Source organism: Coregonus clupeaformis, chromosome 29, assembly GCF_020615455.1.
Source record: "Coregonus clupeaformis isolate EN_2021a chromosome 29, ASM2061545v1, whole genome shotgun sequence".
Classification (NCBI taxonomy): domain Eukaryota; kingdom Metazoa; phylum Chordata; class Actinopteri; order Salmoniformes; family Salmonidae; genus Coregonus; species Coregonus clupeaformis.
Genome location: NC_059220.1, coordinates 40,980,984 through 41,001,961, shown reverse-complemented (window position 1 = coordinate 41,001,961; position 20,978 = coordinate 40,980,984). Strand labels below are relative to the sequence as shown.

The following is a 20,978-nucleotide window of genomic DNA, read 5'->3' as shown; positions in this document are numbered from 1 at the left end:
TAAAGTTTTTGTCGTCTTTGTTGCAACAAAAAAAAGAACAGATCCTCCTGACAACCCATTGTTGCCCTTAAGTCGACCTAGACATTTTGTGAAAGCATTTGAGTGGCCACACATACCACAGTGCATCATCGTTTACAGGAAGAAGAAGTTGGCACCACGCTCCGTGTTGCATTGACGTGATTTATTGACATGAATGAGTCGGGCAGCAGCAGTGGGTAACAGGCGTCTGATCTGGGTAGGAGGACCAGGAGGTAGCAGGGCTCCCAGGGTTACCAGGCCCAGCCCGAATGCACTGAAGGACTGGCCTGGACCCTAGACTCAGGCTTGGCACCACAGACTCACTGTTTTCAAGCCTCGCCTTCATACGACATGCCACCTCCTTATGACCAGCAACCCCCTTACCCTGTTCCACCACAGACAACCGTTCATTTCAATTGATTTACATTTCTTCTTTCAGCTGGTGTCTAGATGTTCAACTCTACACATTACATGGTTTGTCAGAGGTTGTTGACAAGGATGGGAAAACGTGTTGTACGACATCTGATCCAGATTAAGCCTACTCCTGGAATAAAATTAAAGCATGCTCATGTGGAGAATTTCCATTGAAAGTGCTTTTTAGTCCAGAAAGAGGCTTAATCTGGACCCTGGCAACCGGTCCACTGTGTTTTCATATATTTAATAAATTTGTAGAAAGTTCAAATTCAGCCTATTAGGGTTGGGATGAATTCCAATTCAATTCAGGAATTTACTCAACTGAAATGGAATCGACCCCAGCCCTGATGACAACACAGGCTGCATTCCAAATGGCACCCTATTCCCTATATAGTGCACTACTTTTAAGCAGAGCCCTATGGGCCCAGGTCAATTGGAGAATTTCCAGTAGTGCACTATATAGGGAATAGGGTGCCATTTGGGATGTTGCCACAGTAAAGCCTTAGTCGATGTTCTGCTGGGTGGACTGGGAGAAGAGTTGACGGAAGTATTTGAGGATGTCCGCCCGAACCTTGGACACTGGGACCCGGGGGAACCACCTCATCACGGGCTTCCCGTCCGGTCCGACCAGGAACTTCTCAAAGTTCCACTTGATGTCGTTCATCTTCAGGGGCTCCCAGAACAGCCTGTTGGTGGGGTTCCCAAAGCTGTCGCCTACTGGTGGGCAGGAGTTCTAGAAGGCAAGGTTATAGGGTTAGAACTGTTCTAGAAGACAGGGTTATAGGGTTAGAACTGTTCTAGAAGACAGGGTTATAGGGTTAGAACTGTTCTAGAAGACAGGGTTATAGGGTTAGAACTGTTCTAGAAGGCAGGGTTATAGGGTTAGAACTGTTCTAGAAGACAGGGTTATAGGGTTAGAACTGTTCTAGAAGACAGGGTTATAGGGTTAGAACTGTTCTAGAAGACAGGGTTATAGGGTTAGAACTGTTCTAGAAGACAGGGTTAGAACTGTTCTAGAAGACAGGGTTATAGGGTTAGAACTGTTCTAGAAGACAGGGTTATAGGGTTAGAACTGTTCTAGAAGACAGGGTTATAGGGTTAGAACTGTTCTAGAAGACAGGGTTAGAACTGTTCTAGAAGACAGGGTTATAGGGTTAGAACTGTTCTAGAAGACAGGGTTATAGGGTTAGAACTGTTCTAGAAGACAGGGTTATAGGGTTAGAACTGTTCTAGAAGACAGGGTTATAGGGTTAGAACTGTTCTAGAAGGCAGGGTTATAGGGTTAGAACTGTTCTAGAAGACAGGGGTGGGTAGAACTGTTCTAGAAGACAGGGTTATAGGGGTTAGAACTGTTCTAGAAGACAGGGTTATAGGGTTAGAACTGTTCTAGAAGACAGGGTTATAGGGTTAGAACTGTTCTAGAAGACAGGGTTATAGGGTTAGAACTGTTCTAGAAGACAGGGTTATAGGGTTAGAACTGTTCTAGAAGACAGGGTTATAGGGTTAGAACTGTTCTAGAAGACAGGGTTATAGGGTTAGAACTGTTCTAGAAGACAGGGTTATAGGGTTAGAACTGTTCTAGAAGACAGGGTTATAGGGTTAGAACTGTTCTAGAAGACAGGGTTAGAACTGTTCTAGAAGACAGGGTTATAGGGTTAGAACTGTTCTAGAAGACAGGGTTATAGGGTTAGAACTGTTCTAGAAGACAGGGTTATAGGGTTAGAACTGTTCTAGAATACAGGGTTATAGGGTTAGAACTGTTCTAGAAGACAGGGTTATAGGGTTAGAACTGTTCTAGAAGACAGGGTTAGAACTGTTCTAGAAGACAGGGTTATAGGGTTAGAACTGTTCTAGAAGACAGGGTTAGAACTGTTCTAGAAGACAGGGTTATAGGGTTAGAACTGTTCTAGAAGACAGGGTTATAGGGTTAGAACTGTTCTAGAAGGCAGGGTTATAGGGTTAGAACTGTTCTAGAAGATAGGGTTAGAACTGTTCTAGAAGACAGGGTTATAGGGTTAGAACTGTTCTAGAAGACAGGGTTATAGGGTTAGAACTGTTCTAGAAGACAGGGTTATAGGGTTAGAACTGTTCTAGAAGACAGGGTTATAGGGTTAGAACTGTTCTAGAAGACAGGGTTAGAACTGTTCTAGAAGACAGGGTTATAGGGTTAGAACTGTTCTAGAAGACAGGGTATTAGTGTTAGAACTGTTCTAGAAGACAGGGTATTAGGGTTAGAACTGTTCTAGAAGACAGGGTTATAGGGTTAGAACTGTTTGAGAAGACAGGGTATTAGGGTTAGAACTGTTCTAGAAGACAGGGTTATAGGGTTAGAACTGTTCTAGAAGACAGGGTATTAGTGTTAGAACTGTTCTAGAAGACAGGGTATTAGGGTTAGAACTGTTCTAGAAGACAGGGTTATAGGGTTAGAACTGTTTGAGAAGACAGGGTATTAGGGTTAGAACTGTTCTAGAAGACAGGGTTATAGGGTTAGAACTGTTCTAGAAGGCATGGTTAGAACTGTTCTAGAAGACAGGGTTATAGGGTTAGAACTGTTCTAGAAGACAGGGTATTAGGGTTAGAACTGTTCTAGAAGACAGGGTTATAGGGTTAGAACAGTTTGAGAAGACAGGGTATTAGGGTTAGAACTGTTCTAGAAGACAGGGTTATAGGGTTAGAACTGTTTGAGAAGACAGGGTATTAGGGTTAGAACTGTTCTAGAAGACAGGGTTATAGGGTTAGAACTGTTCTAGAAGACAGGGTTATAGGGTTAGAACTGTTCTAGAAGACAGGGTTATAGGGTTAGAACTGTTCTAGAAGACAGGGTTATAGGGTTAGAACTGTTCTAGAAGGCATGGTTAGAACTGTTCTAGAAGACAGGGTTATAGGGTTAGAACTGTTCTAGAAGACAGGGTTATAGGGTTAGAACTGTTCTAGAAGGCAGGGTTATAGGGTTAGAACTGTTCTAGAAGGCAGGGTATTAGGGTTAGAACTGTTCTAGAAGACAGGGTTAGAACTGTTCTAGAAGACAGGGTATTAGGGTTAGAACTGTTCTAGAAGACAGGGTTATAGGGTTAGAACTGTTCTAGAAGACAGGGTATTAGGGTTAGAACTGTTCTAGAAGACAGGGTATTAGGGTTAGAACTGTTCTAGAAGACAAGGTTATAGGGTTAGAACTGTTCTAGAAGACAGGGTATTAGGGTTAGAACTGTTCTAGAAGACAGGGTATTAGGGTTAGAACTGTTCTAGAAGACAGGGTTATAGGGTTAGAACTGTTCTAGAAGGCATGGTTAGAACTAGGGTTGGGCAGGTTGTGTTGTCCTCATAAGGGATTTTACGGGAGGTACAGTAAGGATCCCATGTCATACTCTCTCTGGCCAGACAGCATCAGATACATGGGCTACAAATACACACATATATATATATACTCTCTCTGGCCAGACAGCATCAGATACATGGGCTACAAATACACACATATATATATATACTCTCTCTGGCCAGACAGCATCAGATACATGGGCTACAAATACACACATATATATATATACTCTCTCTGGCCAGACAGCATCAGATACATGGGCTACAAATACACACATATATATATATACTCTCTCTGGCCAGACAGCATCAGATACATGGGCTACAAATACACACAATATATATATATACTCTCTCTGGCCAGACAGCATCAGATACATGGGCTACAAATACACACACATATATATATACTCTCTCTGGCCAGACAGCATCAGATACATGGGCTACAAATACACACATATATATATATACTCTCTCTGGCCAGACAACATCAGATACATGGGCTACAAATACACACATATATATATATATACTCTCTCTGGCCAGACAGCATCAGATACATGGGCTACAAATACACACATATATATATATACTCTCTCTGGCCAGACAGCATCAGATACATGGGCTACAAATACACACATATATATATATACTCTCTCTGGCCAGACAGCATCAGATACATGGGCTACAAATACACACATATATATATATACTCTCTCTGGCCAGACAGCATCAGATACATGGGCTACAAATACTGAGATAAAGGGGCGCGGTTTCGCTCGCTCTGACGCTTTTTCTCTTGTTCACATGTTTGGTGAAGCTTCCCTTGGCACCCATGAACACACCCACTGTAGTAAGCCTAATGACAACCGCTGAATGTCATTACAGAAGTCTGTCCATAATTAAGCGCTGCTCTGCCTTCCTAACAACTGTATCAACAAGGCAGGTCCTACAGGCTCTAGTTTCGTCGCACCTGGACTACTGTTCAGTCGTGTGGTCAGGTGCCACAAAGAGGGACCTCGGAAAATTACAATTGGCTTAGAACAGGGCAGCACGGCTGGCCCTTAAAAGTACACGGAGAGCTAACATTAATGACATGCATGTCAATCTCTCATGGCTCAAAGTGGAGGAGAGATTGACTTCATCACTACTTCTTTTTGTAAGAAGTGTTGACAAGCTAAATGTACCGAGCTGTCTGTTTTAACTACTAGCACACAGCTCGGACACCCATGTATACTCCACAATACATGCCACCAGAGGTCTCTTCACGGTCCCCAAGTCCAGAACAGAATATGTGAGGCGCACAGTACTACATAGAACCATGGCCACAACTCTATTCCACGTCAAGTAACTGATGCAAGCAGTGGAATCAGATGTAAAAAACATAAAAATCCACCTTATGGAACAGCAGGGACTGTGAAGAGACACACACAGGTACAGACACACATGATAAGACACTTACTCTACACATATGTACAGTGAGGGGGAAAAGTATTTGATCCCCTGCTGATTTTGTACGTTTGCCCACTGACAAAGAAACGATCAGTCTATAATTTTAATGGTAGGTTTATTTGAACAGTGAGAGACAGAATATCAACAAAAAAATCCAGAAAAACGCATGTCAAAAATGTTATTAATTGATTTGCATTTTAATGAGGGAAATAAGTAAAATTATAGACTGATAATTTCTTTGTCAGTGGGCAAACGTACAAAATCAGCAGGGGATCAAAAAATGTTTTGTACACATGGATGCTGTATTGTAGATATGTGATATGTATTGGGTAAAGTGTTAATATATTACATTGTATATAACTGCCTTAATGTTGCTGGACCCCAGGAAGAGTAGCTGCTGCCTTGGCAGGAACTAATGGGGATCCATAACAAACCCCATGAAGAGTAGCTGCTGCCTTGGCAGGAACTAATGGGGATCCATAATAAACCCCAGGAAGAGTAGCTGCTGCCTTGGCAGGAACTAATGGGGAACCATAATAAACCCCAGGAAGAGTAGCTGCTGCCTTGGCAGGAACTAATGGGGATCCATAATAAACCCCAGGAAGAGTAGCTGCTGCCTTGGCAGGAACTAATGGGGATCCATAATAAACCCAAGGAAGAGTAGCTGCTGCCTTGGCAGGAACTAATGGGGACCCATAATAAACCCCAGGAAGAGTAGCTGCTGCCTTGGCTGGAACTAATGGGGATCCATAATAAACCACAGGAAGAGTAGCTGCTGCCTTGGCAGGAACTAATGGGGATCCATAATAAACCCCAGGAAGAGTAGCTGCTGCCTTGGCTGGAACTAATGGGGATCCATAATAAACCCCAGGAAGAGTAGCTGCTGCCTTGGCAGGAACTAATGGGGATCCATAATAAACCCCAGGAAGAGTAGCTGCTGCCTTGGCAGGAACTAATGGGGAACCATAATAAACCCCAGGAAGAGTAGCTGCTGCCTTGGCAGGAACTAATGGGGATCCATAATAAACCCCAGGAAGAGTAGCTGCTGCCTTGGCAGGAACTAATGGGGAACCATAATAAACCCCAGGAAGAGTAGCTGCTGCCTTGGCAGGAACTAATGGGGAACCATAATAAACCCCAGGAAGAGTAGCTGCTGCCTTGGCAGGAACTAATGGGGAACCATAATAAACCCCAGGAAGAGTAGCTGCTGCCTTGGCAGGAACTAATGGGGATCCATAATAAACCCCAGGAAGAGTAGCTGCTGCCTTGGCAGGAACTAATGGGGATCCATAATAAACCCCAGGAAGAGTAGCTGCTGCCTTGGCAGGAACTAATGGGGATCCATAATAAACCCCAGGAAGAGTAGCTGCTGCCTTGGCAGGAACTAATGGGGATCCATAATAAACCCCAGGAAGAGTAGCTGCTGCCTTGGCAGGAACTAATGGGGAACCATAATAAACCCCAGGAAGAGTAGCTGCTGCCTTGGCAGGAACTAAATGGGGATCCATAATAAACCCCAGGAAGAGTAGCTGCTGCCTTGGCAGGAACTAAATGGGGAACCATAATAAACCCCAGGAAGAGTAGCTGCTGCCTTGGCAGGAACTAATGGGGATCCATAATAAACCCCAGGAAGAGTAGCTGCTGCCTTGGCAGGAACTAATGGGGATCCATAATAAACCCCAGGAAGAGTAGCTGCTGCCTTGGCAGGAACTAATGGGGAACCATAATAAACCCCAGGGAGAGTAGCTGCTGCCTTGGCAGGAACTAATGGGGATCCATAATAAACCCCAGGAAGAGTAGCTGCTGCCTTGGCAGGAACTAAATGGGGATCCATAATAAACCCCAGGAAGAGTAGCTGCTGCCTTGGCAGGGAACTAATGGGGATCCATAATAAACCCCAGGAAGAGTAGCTGCTGCCTTGGCAGGAACTAATGGGGATCCATAATAAACCCCAGGAAGAGTAGCTGCTGCCTTGGCAGGAACTAATGGGGATCCATAATAAACCCCAGGAAGAGTAGCTGCTGCCTTGGCAGGAACTAATGGGGAACCATAATAAACCCCAGGAAGAGTAGCTGCTGCCTTGGCAGGAACTAATGGGGATCCATAATAAACCCCAGGAAGAGTAGCTGCTGCCTTGGCAGGAACTAATGGGGATCCATAATAAACCCCAGGAAGAGTAGCTGCTGCCTTGGCAGGAACTAATGGGGAACCATAATAAACCCCAGGAAGAGTAGCTGCTGCCTTGGCAGGAACTAAATGGGGATCCATAATAAACCCCAGGAAGAGTAGCTGCTGCCTTGGCAGGAACTAAATGGGGATCCATAATAAATACTAATGACCCTGTTTCTAACAGATGTCTCTTTCCATTCATCAAATGGTGGATGCACAGTGCACTGTTTGGATGCTGGAATTATTTTGGAGTGGACAAATACGCCCAGTAGCAGGTAGCCTACTGTCTGAAGTGATTTGTTTGACAACCAGATGAAAACATCATGACTGGTTGTGTTCATGGAACATTAAAAAGGTGATACATGTCTTTACTGTTAGGCCTATTGTGACCCAACAGTCCTCCCGAATGTCACGGTATAATTCTCACTCTGTGTAACCCAGTTGCAAATGTGTTATAGGGTGATTTTGCCAGCTGTCACTTACATTTTACATTTACTTTTTAGTCATTTAGCAGACGCTCTTATCCAGAGCGACTTACTAGTGAGTGCATACATTTTCATACTGGCCCCCCGTGGGTAACGAACCCACAACCCTGGCGTTGCAAGCACCATGCTCTACCAACTGAGCTACAGGGGACACTTCCACAGTATCTGTCCAAGAATTCAGTCAGGATTATAGTGGGAAGTAAGTCGCCCACAAAGTGTTATTGACCCGCTGTACACTCGGATGATAACAATTAATCACTTGTAGGATGGCAGAATTCTGGTAACTTTCCCAAAATGTTCCAGTTTTCCAGAAGTCTTGGTTGGAGGTGTTCAGATTTCTTGCCTATTCCCTCATGATTCCAGAAATCTACTAACCAGGATTTCTGTAAAATCTGGGAATATTGAGTGCGTTTCCAGATTTTTGCAACCCTAATAATCACTTGCTTACTTTGAGGAAAGTGTAGACTCCTTGTTCTGTGTCTCCGTTCACATCCCCCCTCTCGAATAGCAGGAAGTTTGGAACAAATCCATTTCCTGGTCGGACATGCCTGGAACCCAAGGAGAGAGAGAGAGACGCTTATCACTGGGCTGCTTCCCAAATGGTACCCTATTCCCTATATAGTGCGCTACTTTTGACAAGGCCCCATAAGGCTCTGGTCAAAAGTAGTGCACTATTTAGGAAATAGGGTGCCATTTGGGACAGTGGCATGGCCTAGACATGCTTTTGAGAACTTAACAGACCTCACTCACTAAGCTATTGCCCTAGACAGATAAGACTATATGACACGAACACGAACCACAACATGAAACACAACACTCTTAAGCCTCATATACATACAAACTCTGCTTTTACCAGGGGTTAACAACCCAGGTTATAAAACCCAAATATACTGAAGGCAGATGCTGGTGAAACCATGGTTTCTATTCTAGTGTACATGGGGTTTAAGCTTTCCTTTAAACTGGCCAGGAGTACAGTCTAGAGGGTGGGTTAGGGGGGACCAGATAACATAGGAATGTTATATACTTCTCAGAATGGGCTACATCTTAGGGATTTGTATATCGCTTCTCAGAAACTGATCTCCCAATCCTGGAAGGTTTTTCCCAAACTAAATGAAGCTCTGTTGATTGACAAGAGGATTTGTCTTTATTGCGGTCTTGTTGCCTGCATTCAGGCATGCAGGACCCTTGCATTAGTTTCATGGTTTCAGGTTTATTTATCATATACATTACACCACTTTATAATAAAAAACATTGGTAATGTATATCATATACATTACACCACTTTATAATAAAAACGTTGGTAATGTAATGCATATCATTACATTACACCACTTTATATGTATTTTAATGACTGTTCAGTTGTTAACTGGTCTCTGAGACAAACAATACTTACTTTAGAGTGGCCAGAATCTCATGATTCTCTCCTGGCTCCTGTTTTCCAAACTGATTGGAGGGGAACCCAAGAACGGTGAACCCATAATCCTTCATCTCCTCGTGTAGTGCATTCAACTCTGATTAGATCACACACACACACACACACACACACACACACACACACACACACACACACACAGTTGGATTAAAGGTTTTATAATAGAAAGATAACACAACAGCAAGATCAATCCCATAAACCCTTGGGTAACTTGAGGTCAAAATAAGATTTAAAAACAACAACATACATTAAGTAGGGTACATGCTACAGTTTTTCCTGATCTGGTCACATGGTGTTACAGCCCTACCAGCCCTATTACAGCCCTACCAGCCCTATTACAGCCCTACCAGCCCTACCAGCCCTACCAGCCCTATTACAGCCCTACCAGCCCTATTACAGCCCTACCAGCCCTACCAGCCCTACCAGCCCTATTACAGCCCTACCAGCCCTATTACAGCCCTACCAGCCCTACCAGCCCTACCAGCCCTATTACAGCCCTACCAGCCCTATTACATGGTGTTACAGCCCTACCAGCCCTATTACATGGTGTTACAGCCCTACCAGCCCTATTACATGGCGTTACCAGCCCTACCAGCCCTATTACGGGTTACAGCCCTACCAGCCCTATTACATGGCGTTACAGCCCTACCAGCCCTACCAGCCCTACCAGCCCTACCAGCCCTAGGTTACAGCCCTACCAGCCCTATTACATGGTGTTACAGCAGTACCAGCCCTACGGTTACAGCCCTACCAGCCCTATTACATGGTGTTACAGCCCTACCAGCCCTATTACATGGTGTTACAGCCCTACCAGCCCATACATGGTGCAGCCCTACCAGCCCTAGGTGTTACAGCCCTACCAGCCCTAATGGTGTTACAGCCCTGCCAGCCCTACACAGCCCTACCAGCCCTAGTGTTACAGCCCTACCAGCCCTATTACATGGCGTTACAGCCCTACCAGCCCTACCAGCCCTACCAGCCCTATGGTGTTACAGCCCTACCAGCCCTATTACATGGTGTTACAGCCCTACCAGCCCAGTTACCAGCGCTACCAGCCCTAAGGGTTACAGCCCTACCAGCCCTATTACATGGTGTTACAGCCCTACCAGCCCTATTACATGGTGTTACAGCCCTACCAGCCCTATTACATTATGTTACCGCGCTACCAGCCCTATTACATGGTGTTACAGCCCTACCAGCCCTATTACATGGTGTTACAGCCCTACCAGCCCTATTACATGGTGTTACAGCCCTACCAGCCCTACCAGCCCTACCAGCCCTACCAGCCCTATTATATGGTGTTACAGCCCTACCAGCCCTATTACATGGTGTTACAGCCCTACCAGCCCTATTACATTATGTTACCGCGCTACCAGCCCTATTACATGGTGTTACAGCCCTACCAGCCCTATTAAATGGTGTTACAGCCCTACCAGCCCTATTACATGGTGTTACAGCCCTACCAGCCCTACCAGCCCTATTATATGGTGTTACAGCCCTACCAGCCCTATTACATGGTGTTACAGCCCTACCAGCCCTATTACATTATGTTACCGCGCTACCAGCCCTATTACATGGTGTTACAGCCCTACCAGCCATATTACATGGTGTTACAGCCCTACCAGCCCTATTACATGGTGTTACAGCAGTACCAGCCCTATTACATGGTGTTACAGCCCTACCAGCCCTATTACATTATGTTACCGCGCTACAAGCCCTATTACATGGTGTTACAGCCCTACCAGCCCTATTACATGGTGTTACAGCCCTACCAGCCCTATTACATGGTGTTACAGCCCTACCAGCCCTATTACATGGTGTTACAGCCCTACCAGCCCTATTACATGGTGTTACAGCCCTACCAGCCCTATTACATGGTGTTACAGCCCTACCAGCCCTATTACATGGTGTTACAGCCCTACCAGCCCTATTACAGCCCTACCAGCCCTATTACATGGTGTTACAGCCCTACCAGCCCTATTACATGGTGTTACAGCCCTACCAGCCCTACCAGCCCTATTACATGGTGTTACAGCCCTACCAGCCCTATTACATGGCGTTACAGCCCTACCAGCCCTATTACATGGTGTTACAGCCCTACCAGCCCTATTACATGGTGTTACAGCAGTACCAGCCCTATTACATGGTGTTACAGCCCTACCAGCCCTATTACATGGTGTTACAGCCCTACCAGCCCTATTACATGGTGTTACAGCCCTACCAGCCCTATTACATGGTGTTACAGCCCTACCAGCCCTATTACATGGTGTTACAGCCCTACCAGCCCTATTACATGGTGTTACAGCCCTACCAGCCCTACCAGCCCTACCAGCCCTATTATATGGTGTTACAGCCCTACCAGCCCTATTACATGGTGTTACAGCAGTACCAGCCCTATTACATGGTGTTACAGCCCTACCAGCCCTATTACATTATGTTACCGCGCTACCAGCCCTATTACATGGTGTTACAGCCCTACCAGCCCTATTACATGGTGTTACAGCCCTACCAGCCCTATTACATGGTGTTACAGCCCTACCAGCCCTATTACATGGTGTTACAGCCCTACCAGCCCTATTACATGGTGTTACAGCCCTACCAGCCCTATTACATGGTGTTACAGCCCTACCAGCCCTATTACAGCCCTACCAGCCCTATTACATGGTGTTACAGCCCTACCAGCCCTATTACATGGTGTTACAGCCCTACCAGCCCTACCAGCCCTATTATTTATTTTTATTTTTATTTTTATTTTTTATTTTTTGTTTTTGGTCATTTAGCAGACGCTCTTATCCAGAGCGACTTACAGGAGCAATTAGGGTTAAGTGCCTTGCTCAAGGGCACATCGACAGATTTTTCACCTAGTCGGCTCGGGGATTAGAACCAGCGACCTTTCGGTTACTGGCACAACGCTCTTACCCACTAAGCTACCTGCCGCCCTTACATGGTGTTACAGCCCTACCAGCCCTATTACATGGCGTTACAGCCCTACCAGCCCTACCAGCCCTATTACATGGCGTTACAGCCCTACCAGCCCTACCAGCCCTATTACATGGTGTTACAGCCCTACCAGCCCTATTACATGGTGTTACAGCCCTACCAGCCCTATTACATGGTGTTACAGCCCTACCAGCCCTATTACATGGTGTTACAGCCCTACCAGCCCTATTACATGGTGTTACAGTCCTACCAGCCCTACCAGCCCTATTACATGGTGTTACAGTCCTACCAGCCCTATTACATGGTTTTACAGCCCTACCAGTCCTATTACATGGTGTTACAGCCCTACCAGCCCTATTACATGGTGTTACAGTCCTACCAGCCCTACCAGCCCTATTACATGGTGTTACAGTCCTACCAGCCCTATTACATGGTGTTACAGCCCTACCAGCCCTATTACATGGTGTTACAGCCCTACCAGCCCTATTACATGGTGTTACAGCCCTACCAGCCCTATTACATGGTGTTACAGCCCTACCAGCCCTATTACATGGTGTTACAGCCCTACCAGCCCTATTACATGGTGTTACAGCCCTACCAGCCCTATTACATGGTGTTACAGCCCTACCAGCCCTATAACATGGTGTTACAGCAGTACCAGCCCTATTACATGGTGTTACAGCCCTACCAGCCCTATTACAGCCCTACCAGCCCTATTACATGGTGTTACAGCCCTACCAGCCCTATTACATGGTGTTACAGCCCTACCAGCCCTATTACATTTACATTTACATTTTAGTCATTTAGCAGACGCTCTTATCCAGAGCGACTTACAGGAGCAATTAGGGTTAAGTGCCTTGCTCAAGGGCACATTTACGTATTACATGGTGTTACAGCCCTACCAGCCCTATTACATGGTGTTACAGCCCTACCAGCCCTATTACATGGTGTTACAGCCCTACCAGCCCTATTACATGGCGTTACAGCCCTACCAGCCCTATTACATGGCGTTACAGCCCTACCAGCCCTATAACATGGCGTTACAGCCCTACCAGCCCTATTACATGGCGTTACAGCCCTACCAGCCCTATAACATGGCGTTACAGCCCTACCAGCCCTATTACATGGCGTTACAGCCCTACCAGCCCTATTACATGGTGTTACAGCCCTACCAGCCCTATTACATGGCGTTACAGCCCTACCAGCCCTATTACATGGTGTTACAGCCCTACCAGCCCTACCAGCCCTACCAGCCCTATTACATGGTGTTACAGCCCTACCAGCCCTATTACATGGCGTTACAGCCCTACCAGCCCTATTACATGGTGTTACAGCCCTACCAGCCCTATTACAGCCCTACCAGCCCTATTACAGCCCTACCAGCCCTATTACATGGTGTTACAGCCCTACCAGCCCTATTACATGGTGTTACAGCCCTACCAGCCCTATTACATGGTGTTACAGCCCTACCAGCCCTATTACATGGTGTTACAGCCCTACCAGCCCTATTACATGGTGTTACAGCCCTACCAGCCCTATTACATGGTGTTACAGCCCTACCAGCCCTACCAGCCCTATAACATGGTGTTACAGCAGTTCCCCACTGTATGGCCTAGCCTCTTTCTCTTTGTTGCAGACTGCTCTAAGGGCTCCATTCATAGGATCCATTGCGGTTGTTTTGACGTTTCGGAGTTGGAACAGTGTTAGCGCTGTAAAATCCACAAGCGACTCCTGGCGTTGTACCTAAATCAGACATTGCCATTGGCTGCACGGAGTCACATTAACAGCCTTTGTTTACAAGCTCCAACACTGTAATGTGAGATGTAATCTACACCTCGATTAAGCTGATAGAAATCCTCATTATTTTGTTGAATGGTTTTCAATTTGAGCATCATTGTTTCTATATAACCTACACTTTCACCTTCTGACTTCAAACTAAAGTGGGGCGAGTGTGGCGTCGTGACAATGATCACAAGAGCAGCTGCTCACCCGATTGGACAGCTCCAACGCAGTTCCACCTCCAACACCGCCAAAACATCCGCTATACGCTTGATCTGATTGAATCTAGGCCTCAGGTCAGTCAAGCCTGTTAGTCTATGTACGGACCTGCTCATTGTAAGAGGTATTTACAGTGAATCAGTTTTGGTAATAAACTAAGCGTGGGTAGGGTTGGTCATTATCCAGATTTTCATACCGTTTCTGTACCATACCGGTTAGCCTACTGTTAGCTAACTCAACTGTTAGTCTATTGTTATACTATTCGTCTTAAGCCAGACAATCTTACCCAGGTACTGGAAGGTGAGTCCTCAGTAAGTGGCTACGTTGACGAAGAGGACGGTCTTCCCCATGTAGTCACTGAGGGAGACAGAACGACTCCCATTCAGAGTCTTAGCTTTGTAGTTATAGATGGTGCCATCTTTGGATGGGTCACACACCTGAGGATCAACACACACACACACACACACACACACACACACACACATTTAAACAGGTTATGCATATTCTCTGCTGTATAGCCATTTTCCCTGAAGTGTGTTTATTTATGTATATCCTTTCTTGTGGTGCTATCAGCTGTTAGTCTTAGAAAATAGGCCAAATGCACATAGAACCAGTTTTCAATCTTCAACAAAAATCGAAACTAAACAATGACATCCAATAGTGATGTCTGCCCCTCTAGTCTAATTGACCAAGAATGTAACCACTAGTATTCTACTTGTTTTACATAATAAATAATGTGTATTTATCTGTCTAGGGCTGTCCCCGACTAAAATACATCTTGGTCAACCGAGAGTCATCTGTTCTTTCGACCAATTGATTTTTCCATATATATAGACACACACTATGTGTTTTAATAAAATCAACTATATGCACTGAGCTTGTCTGATGCTTTAAGCCAGGGGTGTCAAACTCATTCCATGGAGGGCCTAGTCTCTGCTGTTTTTTGGTTTTTCCTTTCAATTAAGAAAACCAGGTGAGGGGATCTCCTTACTAATCAGTGACCTTCATTTATCAATCAACTACAAGGGAATACCGAAACACTTGGCCCTCGATGGAATAAGTTTGACGCGTGCTTTAAGCACGTTTGATTAAATAATTAACACACGAATGACTCAAGAGGGAGCCAGATATCAAGATAACCAGAAGAAGAAAAACATATTCCCAACCCTCATTCTCCCGCGGCCTGCCAATATGCTCCTGAAGACAGGCTACACCAGGGGTTGGCAACCTTTTTCCATGTGGAGTGCCAATTTACAATTTATCTCACCATTTCTACTGATCTGCATTGGGTGCCAGTTATGATTTTCATATGAACATTTTCATTTAAATGATAATAACTTATTTGTGATCTATTGCCAACTAGGTAAAAAGCCTACATAAAGCCAACAAATAAAAACATTGCAAGTAGAAAATATCCTGATTAAAAATAAATATCCTATAAATCACATTGGCTAAGCATGGAGGTTTGTTCATGTTCTTCAATTGCATTAAAAGTGACTATGCATAGATAATAAACAGTGAGTAGCAGCAGTATAAAAACAAGGGGGTCAATGCAAATAGTCTGGGTGGCCATTTGATTAATTGTTCAGCAGTCTTATGGCTTGGGGGTGTAAGCTGTTAAGGAGCCTTTTGGACCTAGACTTGGCGCTCCGGTACCGCTTCCGTGCGGTAGCAGAGAGAACAGTCTATGACTTGGGTGACCGGAGTCTTACGGTCGGATGCCGAGCAGTTGCCATACCAGGCGGTGATGCAACTGGTCAGGATGCTCTTGATGGCGCAGCTGTATAACTTTTTGAGGACTTGGGGACCCATGCCAAATCTTTTCAGTCTCCTGAGGGGGAAAAGGCCTTGTCGTACCCTCTTCATGACTTTCTTGGTGTGTTTGAACCATGATAGTTTGTTGGTGATGTGGACACCAGGAGGGGTGTCCACATCAGGAAGGGACTAAGCATGCACCCCTGAGGGGCCCCCCGTGTTGAGGATCAGCGTGGCAGATGTGTTGTTGCCTACCCTTACCAACTGGGGGCGGCCCATCAGGAAGTCCAGGATCCAGTTGCAGAGGGAGGTGTTTAGTCCCAGGGTCCTTAGCTTAGTGATGAGCTTTGTGGGTACTATGGTGTTGAACGCTGAGCTGTAGTCAATGAATTGCATTCTCACATAGGTGTTCATTTTGTCCAGGTGGGAAAGGGCAGTGTGGTGTGCGATTGAGATTGTATAATCTGTGGATGTGTTGGGGCGGTATGCGAATAGGAGTGGGTCTATGGTTTCCGGGATGGTGGTATTGATGTGGGCCATGACCAGCCTTTCAAAGCATTTCACGGCTACCGACATGAGTGCTATGGGGCGGTAGTCATTTAGGCAGGTTAACTTCGCTTTCTTGGGCACAGGGACTATGGTGGTCTGCTTAAAACATGTAGGTATTACAGACTCGGTTAGGGAGAGGTTGAAAATGTCAGTGAAGACACTTGCCAGTTGGTCTGCGAATGCTCTGAATACATATCCTGGTAATCCGTCTGGCCCCGCGGCCTTGTGAATGTTAACCTGTTTAAAGGTCTTGCTCACATCGGCTACAGAGAGCGTGATCACACAGTCGTCTGGAACAGCTGGTGCTCTCATGCATGCTTCAGTGTTGCTTGCCTCGAAGCGAGCACAAAAAGTCATTTAGCCCATCTGGTAGGCTCGCATCACTGGGCAGTTCGCGGCCTTTAGCTCGGTGCGGATATTGCCTGTAATCCATGGCTTCTGGTTGGGATATGTATGTACGGTCACTGTGGGGACGACATCGTCGATGCACTTATTGATGAAGCCGGTGACTGAGGTGATATACTCCTCAATGCCATTGGATGAATCCCGGAACATATTCCTGTCTGTGCTATCAAAACAGTCCTGTAGCGTAGCATTCGTGTCATCTGACCACTTCTGTATTGAGCGAGTCACTGGTCTTCATGCTTTAGTTTTTGCTTGTAAGCAGGAATCAGGAGAATAGAATTATGGTCCGATTTTCCAAATGGAGGGCGAGGGAGAGCTTTGTACGCATCTCTGTGTGTGTGTGAGTAAAGGTGGTCAAGAGTTTTTTCACTCTGGTTGCACATGACATGCTGGTAGAAATTAGGTAAAACAGATTTAAGTTTGCCTGCATTAAAGTCCCCGGCCACTAGGGGCGCCATTTCTGGAATACATTTAAATTTTAGTCATTTAGCAGACACTCTTATCCAGAGCGACTTACAGTTATTGAGTGCATACATTTTCATACTGAAGAATACCATTTTCTTGTTTGCTTATGGCCTCATACAGCTCGTTGAGTGCGGTCTTAGTGCCAGCGTTGGTTTGTGGTGGTAAATAGACTGCTACGAAAAATATAGATGAAAACTCTCTTGGTAGATAGTGGGTCTACAGTTTATCATGAGGTACTCTACCTCAGGCGAGCAATACCTCAAGACTACCTTAATATTAGACATCGCGCACCAGCTGTTATTGACAAATAGACACCCACCCCCACCCCTCGTCTTATCAGACGTAGCTGTTCTGTCCTGCCGATGCATGGAAAACCCAGCCAACTGTATATTATCCGTGTCGTCGTTCAGCCACGACTCGGTGTAACATAAGATATTACAGTGTTTAATGTCCCGTTGGTAGGATAGTCTCGAACGGAGCTCATCCAGTTTATTCTCCAGTGATTGCACATTGGCTAATAGAACGGATAGTAGAGGCGGGTTACCCACTCGCCGAAACAAATTCTCACAAGGCACCCTGGTCTGCGCCTCCTGTATTTCCTTATTTTCTTCATGCGAATGACAGGGATTTGGGCCTTGTCTGGGAGCAACATTATATCCTTTGCGTCCGACTGATTAAAGAATCTTTGTCCAGTTCGAGGTGAGTAATCGCTGTTCTGATATCCAGAAGCTATTTTTCGGTCATAAGAGACGGTAGCGTCAACATTATGTACAAAATAAGTTACAAACGATGCGAAAAAAAAAAACACACAAAATAGCACATTTGGTTAGGAGCCCGTAAAAAACGGCAGCCAACCCCTCCGGCGCCATTCTTCATTCTATGTGTAATCAGGTGCACATCCTTACTCAATATTGACAGGAGCGCTCCAAACAAAACTCATAAATGGAATGAAATAAACCAAAACGTGTTTCTCACAAGTGTAGCAGGTTGTGAGCTCTGCAAACAACGTTTCCACTCCGACAATGATAATGGTAAATTACTGTAATGTACACTACATATACAAAAGTATGTGGACACCTCTTCAAATTAGTAGATTCGGCTATTTCAGCCACACCCGTTGCTGACAGGTGTAAAAATATAAATGCACACAGCCATGCAATCTCCATAGACAAACATTGGCAGTAGAATGGCCCTTACTGAAGAGCTCAGTGACTTTCAACGTGGCACCGTCATACGATTCCACCTTTCCAACAAGTCAGTTCGTCAAATTTCTGCCTCGCTAGAGCTGCCTCGGTCAACTGTAAGTGCTGTTATTGTGAAGTGGAAACGTCTAGGAGCAACAACGGCTCAGCCGCAAAGTGGTAGGCCACACAAGCTACCAGAACGGGACCACCGAGTGCGGAAGTGCATAAAAATGGTCTGTCCTTGGTTGCAACACTCACTACCAAAACTTCCAAACGTAAGCACAAGACCTGTTTGTCGGGAGCTTCATGAAATGGGTTTCCATGGCCGAGCAGCCGCACACAAGCCTAAGATCACCATGCGCAATGCCAAGCTTTGGGATGAATTGGAACAACGTTGAATTGGAACAACGACTGCGATCCAGGCCTAATCGTCCAACATCAGTGTAAGTCGCTGCAGCAATGTTCCAATTTCTAGTGGAAAGCCTTCCCAGAAGAGTGGAGGCTGTTATAGCAGCAAATGGGGGACCAACTCCATATTAATGCCCATGATTTTAGAATGAGATGTTCGACGAGCAGGTGTCCACATACTTTTGGTCATGTAGTGTATATCGAATGCATTAACAGAAATTATGGTACCCAAAAAACATTGTAGATTCACACAATGAAGTTATGAAACAATGAATGCACACGAAATGGCGGGAGAGAGCGCATTCTGGAGAGAGACATTGTGCATCTTAGCCACACTCCCCTTTTTGACTCAACATTTTAATTTATACCCAATACACATTATCTTCACACATAGACTTACTGTAGGCCTAAGGAATACTCTCACAAACGGTGTCAGGTCCAAAGGAGTAGCCATTTATGGAACACCAATGCAATTTTGAAACGAACGCAATTTCACTTATTTTATGAATTTTATCAAATTGCTTGGCTACCAAGACAAATAGCCTCGCGGCATGTGTGTCTTATGGACTGTTCCATCCACAATGGATTAGTCCACTGAGACAGACGCAAATCAAGACAGGTAGGTGTCTCAAGTGCCATGAAATATAAAATAAATTGTGACTGCTTGACAAAACAAATCTCAGTCGGCCAACTAGTCAACTAAATGGGGTCAGCCCTAATTTTATCTGTCGGATGATGATGTTTTTTCAAACGATTCTCAGGTGGCCAGTGGTTTTCTGGAAACGTCCATTACCCCGACGTGTCACTTACTATGATAGTACAATAACAGGCGCGTTTTGCGTAATGGTTCGCATGACTCTCCAAGGATAGGTAAATATTTAGTTTTGTCCCCAGATAGAAATAATCAATTTAACAACAACCACTGGATTGTGAAATAAACAGAATAATAATTTACTACACCAAACCGATACAGCAAATGTACCACCTGTCAAATATTAGCCTATGTCGCAATTTAGTATTCCTAATCATATTTTCAAAAGGAAATTATATTGTGTCAATGCTAATATCACTAGGCTATATAATATATTAAATCAATTTACAGCAGGAATTACCTGACTGAGTGAGTCGCCTGCAGCCCATGGCTTTAACAGCCCCAGTAGTACCAGAGGTAGGACCCACAGACTCTCCTGCATGACCCGCATCGTCACAGTGAGAGGGGACCTGTGTAGGTCGGCTCCTTTTCCTTCCCCTGGGACCTAGTTAATCATCTGTCCAGTGTGATCCCTCCCTCTCCACGCAATGACAACAAGCTGACGCACACTTCACTCTCAGCCAATACAAATCCAGAGCCCAGTCTCTAATATTAGTTTTTTTTTCTCTCACTGGGGTTCGTGTTGTTATCACTTTTATAGTGCTGACGACTGCCTTTTGACAGAGTAGACATCTAGACAGGTCAGTCACCACACACTGACAATGTACTGCCTTTTGACAGAGTAGACATCTAGATAGGTCAGTCACCACACACTATTCACAGAATCACATCTGCAGTTATTTTAGTATTTTGTCTTCTAATCCATATCTGATGTCTATCATCATCATCATCATCATGTTTGATGTAGCAGAGATAACTGCACAGTGCACACATACAGTTACAATATGATGCAATTGATTATTTCTACTAAATAAGCTACCATAATGTGTTGGGAGAAGTAGGCCTACCAGAATACAAAATGTCACTAATGTCTCGACAACGTGGCAAAAAAAGATAAATGATATTTAACTGCCTCCTCCAGTTTTCTGCTGTTTCCATGGTGAGCTGAGCCTCCAGCTGGCTACCCAGCAAACCAAAATTGGTTCATTGAAAGTTCCCAGAACATTCGTTAGGTTGCGGCAAATGTTCTCACTAAACAAAAACTGTCCAGTCGTGGTGATGATTATAGAATGTTTGTATAGAACATTCGCCTGATGTTGCAAGAACATTCCTAGAAC

The 20,978-nt window shown here is 45.1% G+C and overlaps 1 pseudogene; it reads right to left on the bottom strand.

The window, feature by feature from the left end:
* Nucleotides 1-166: 166 nt before the first annotated feature.
* Nucleotides 167-20,209, bottom strand: LOC121530668 (annotated as a pseudogene).
* Between the last annotated feature and the right edge of the window lie 769 nt (nucleotides 20,210-20,978).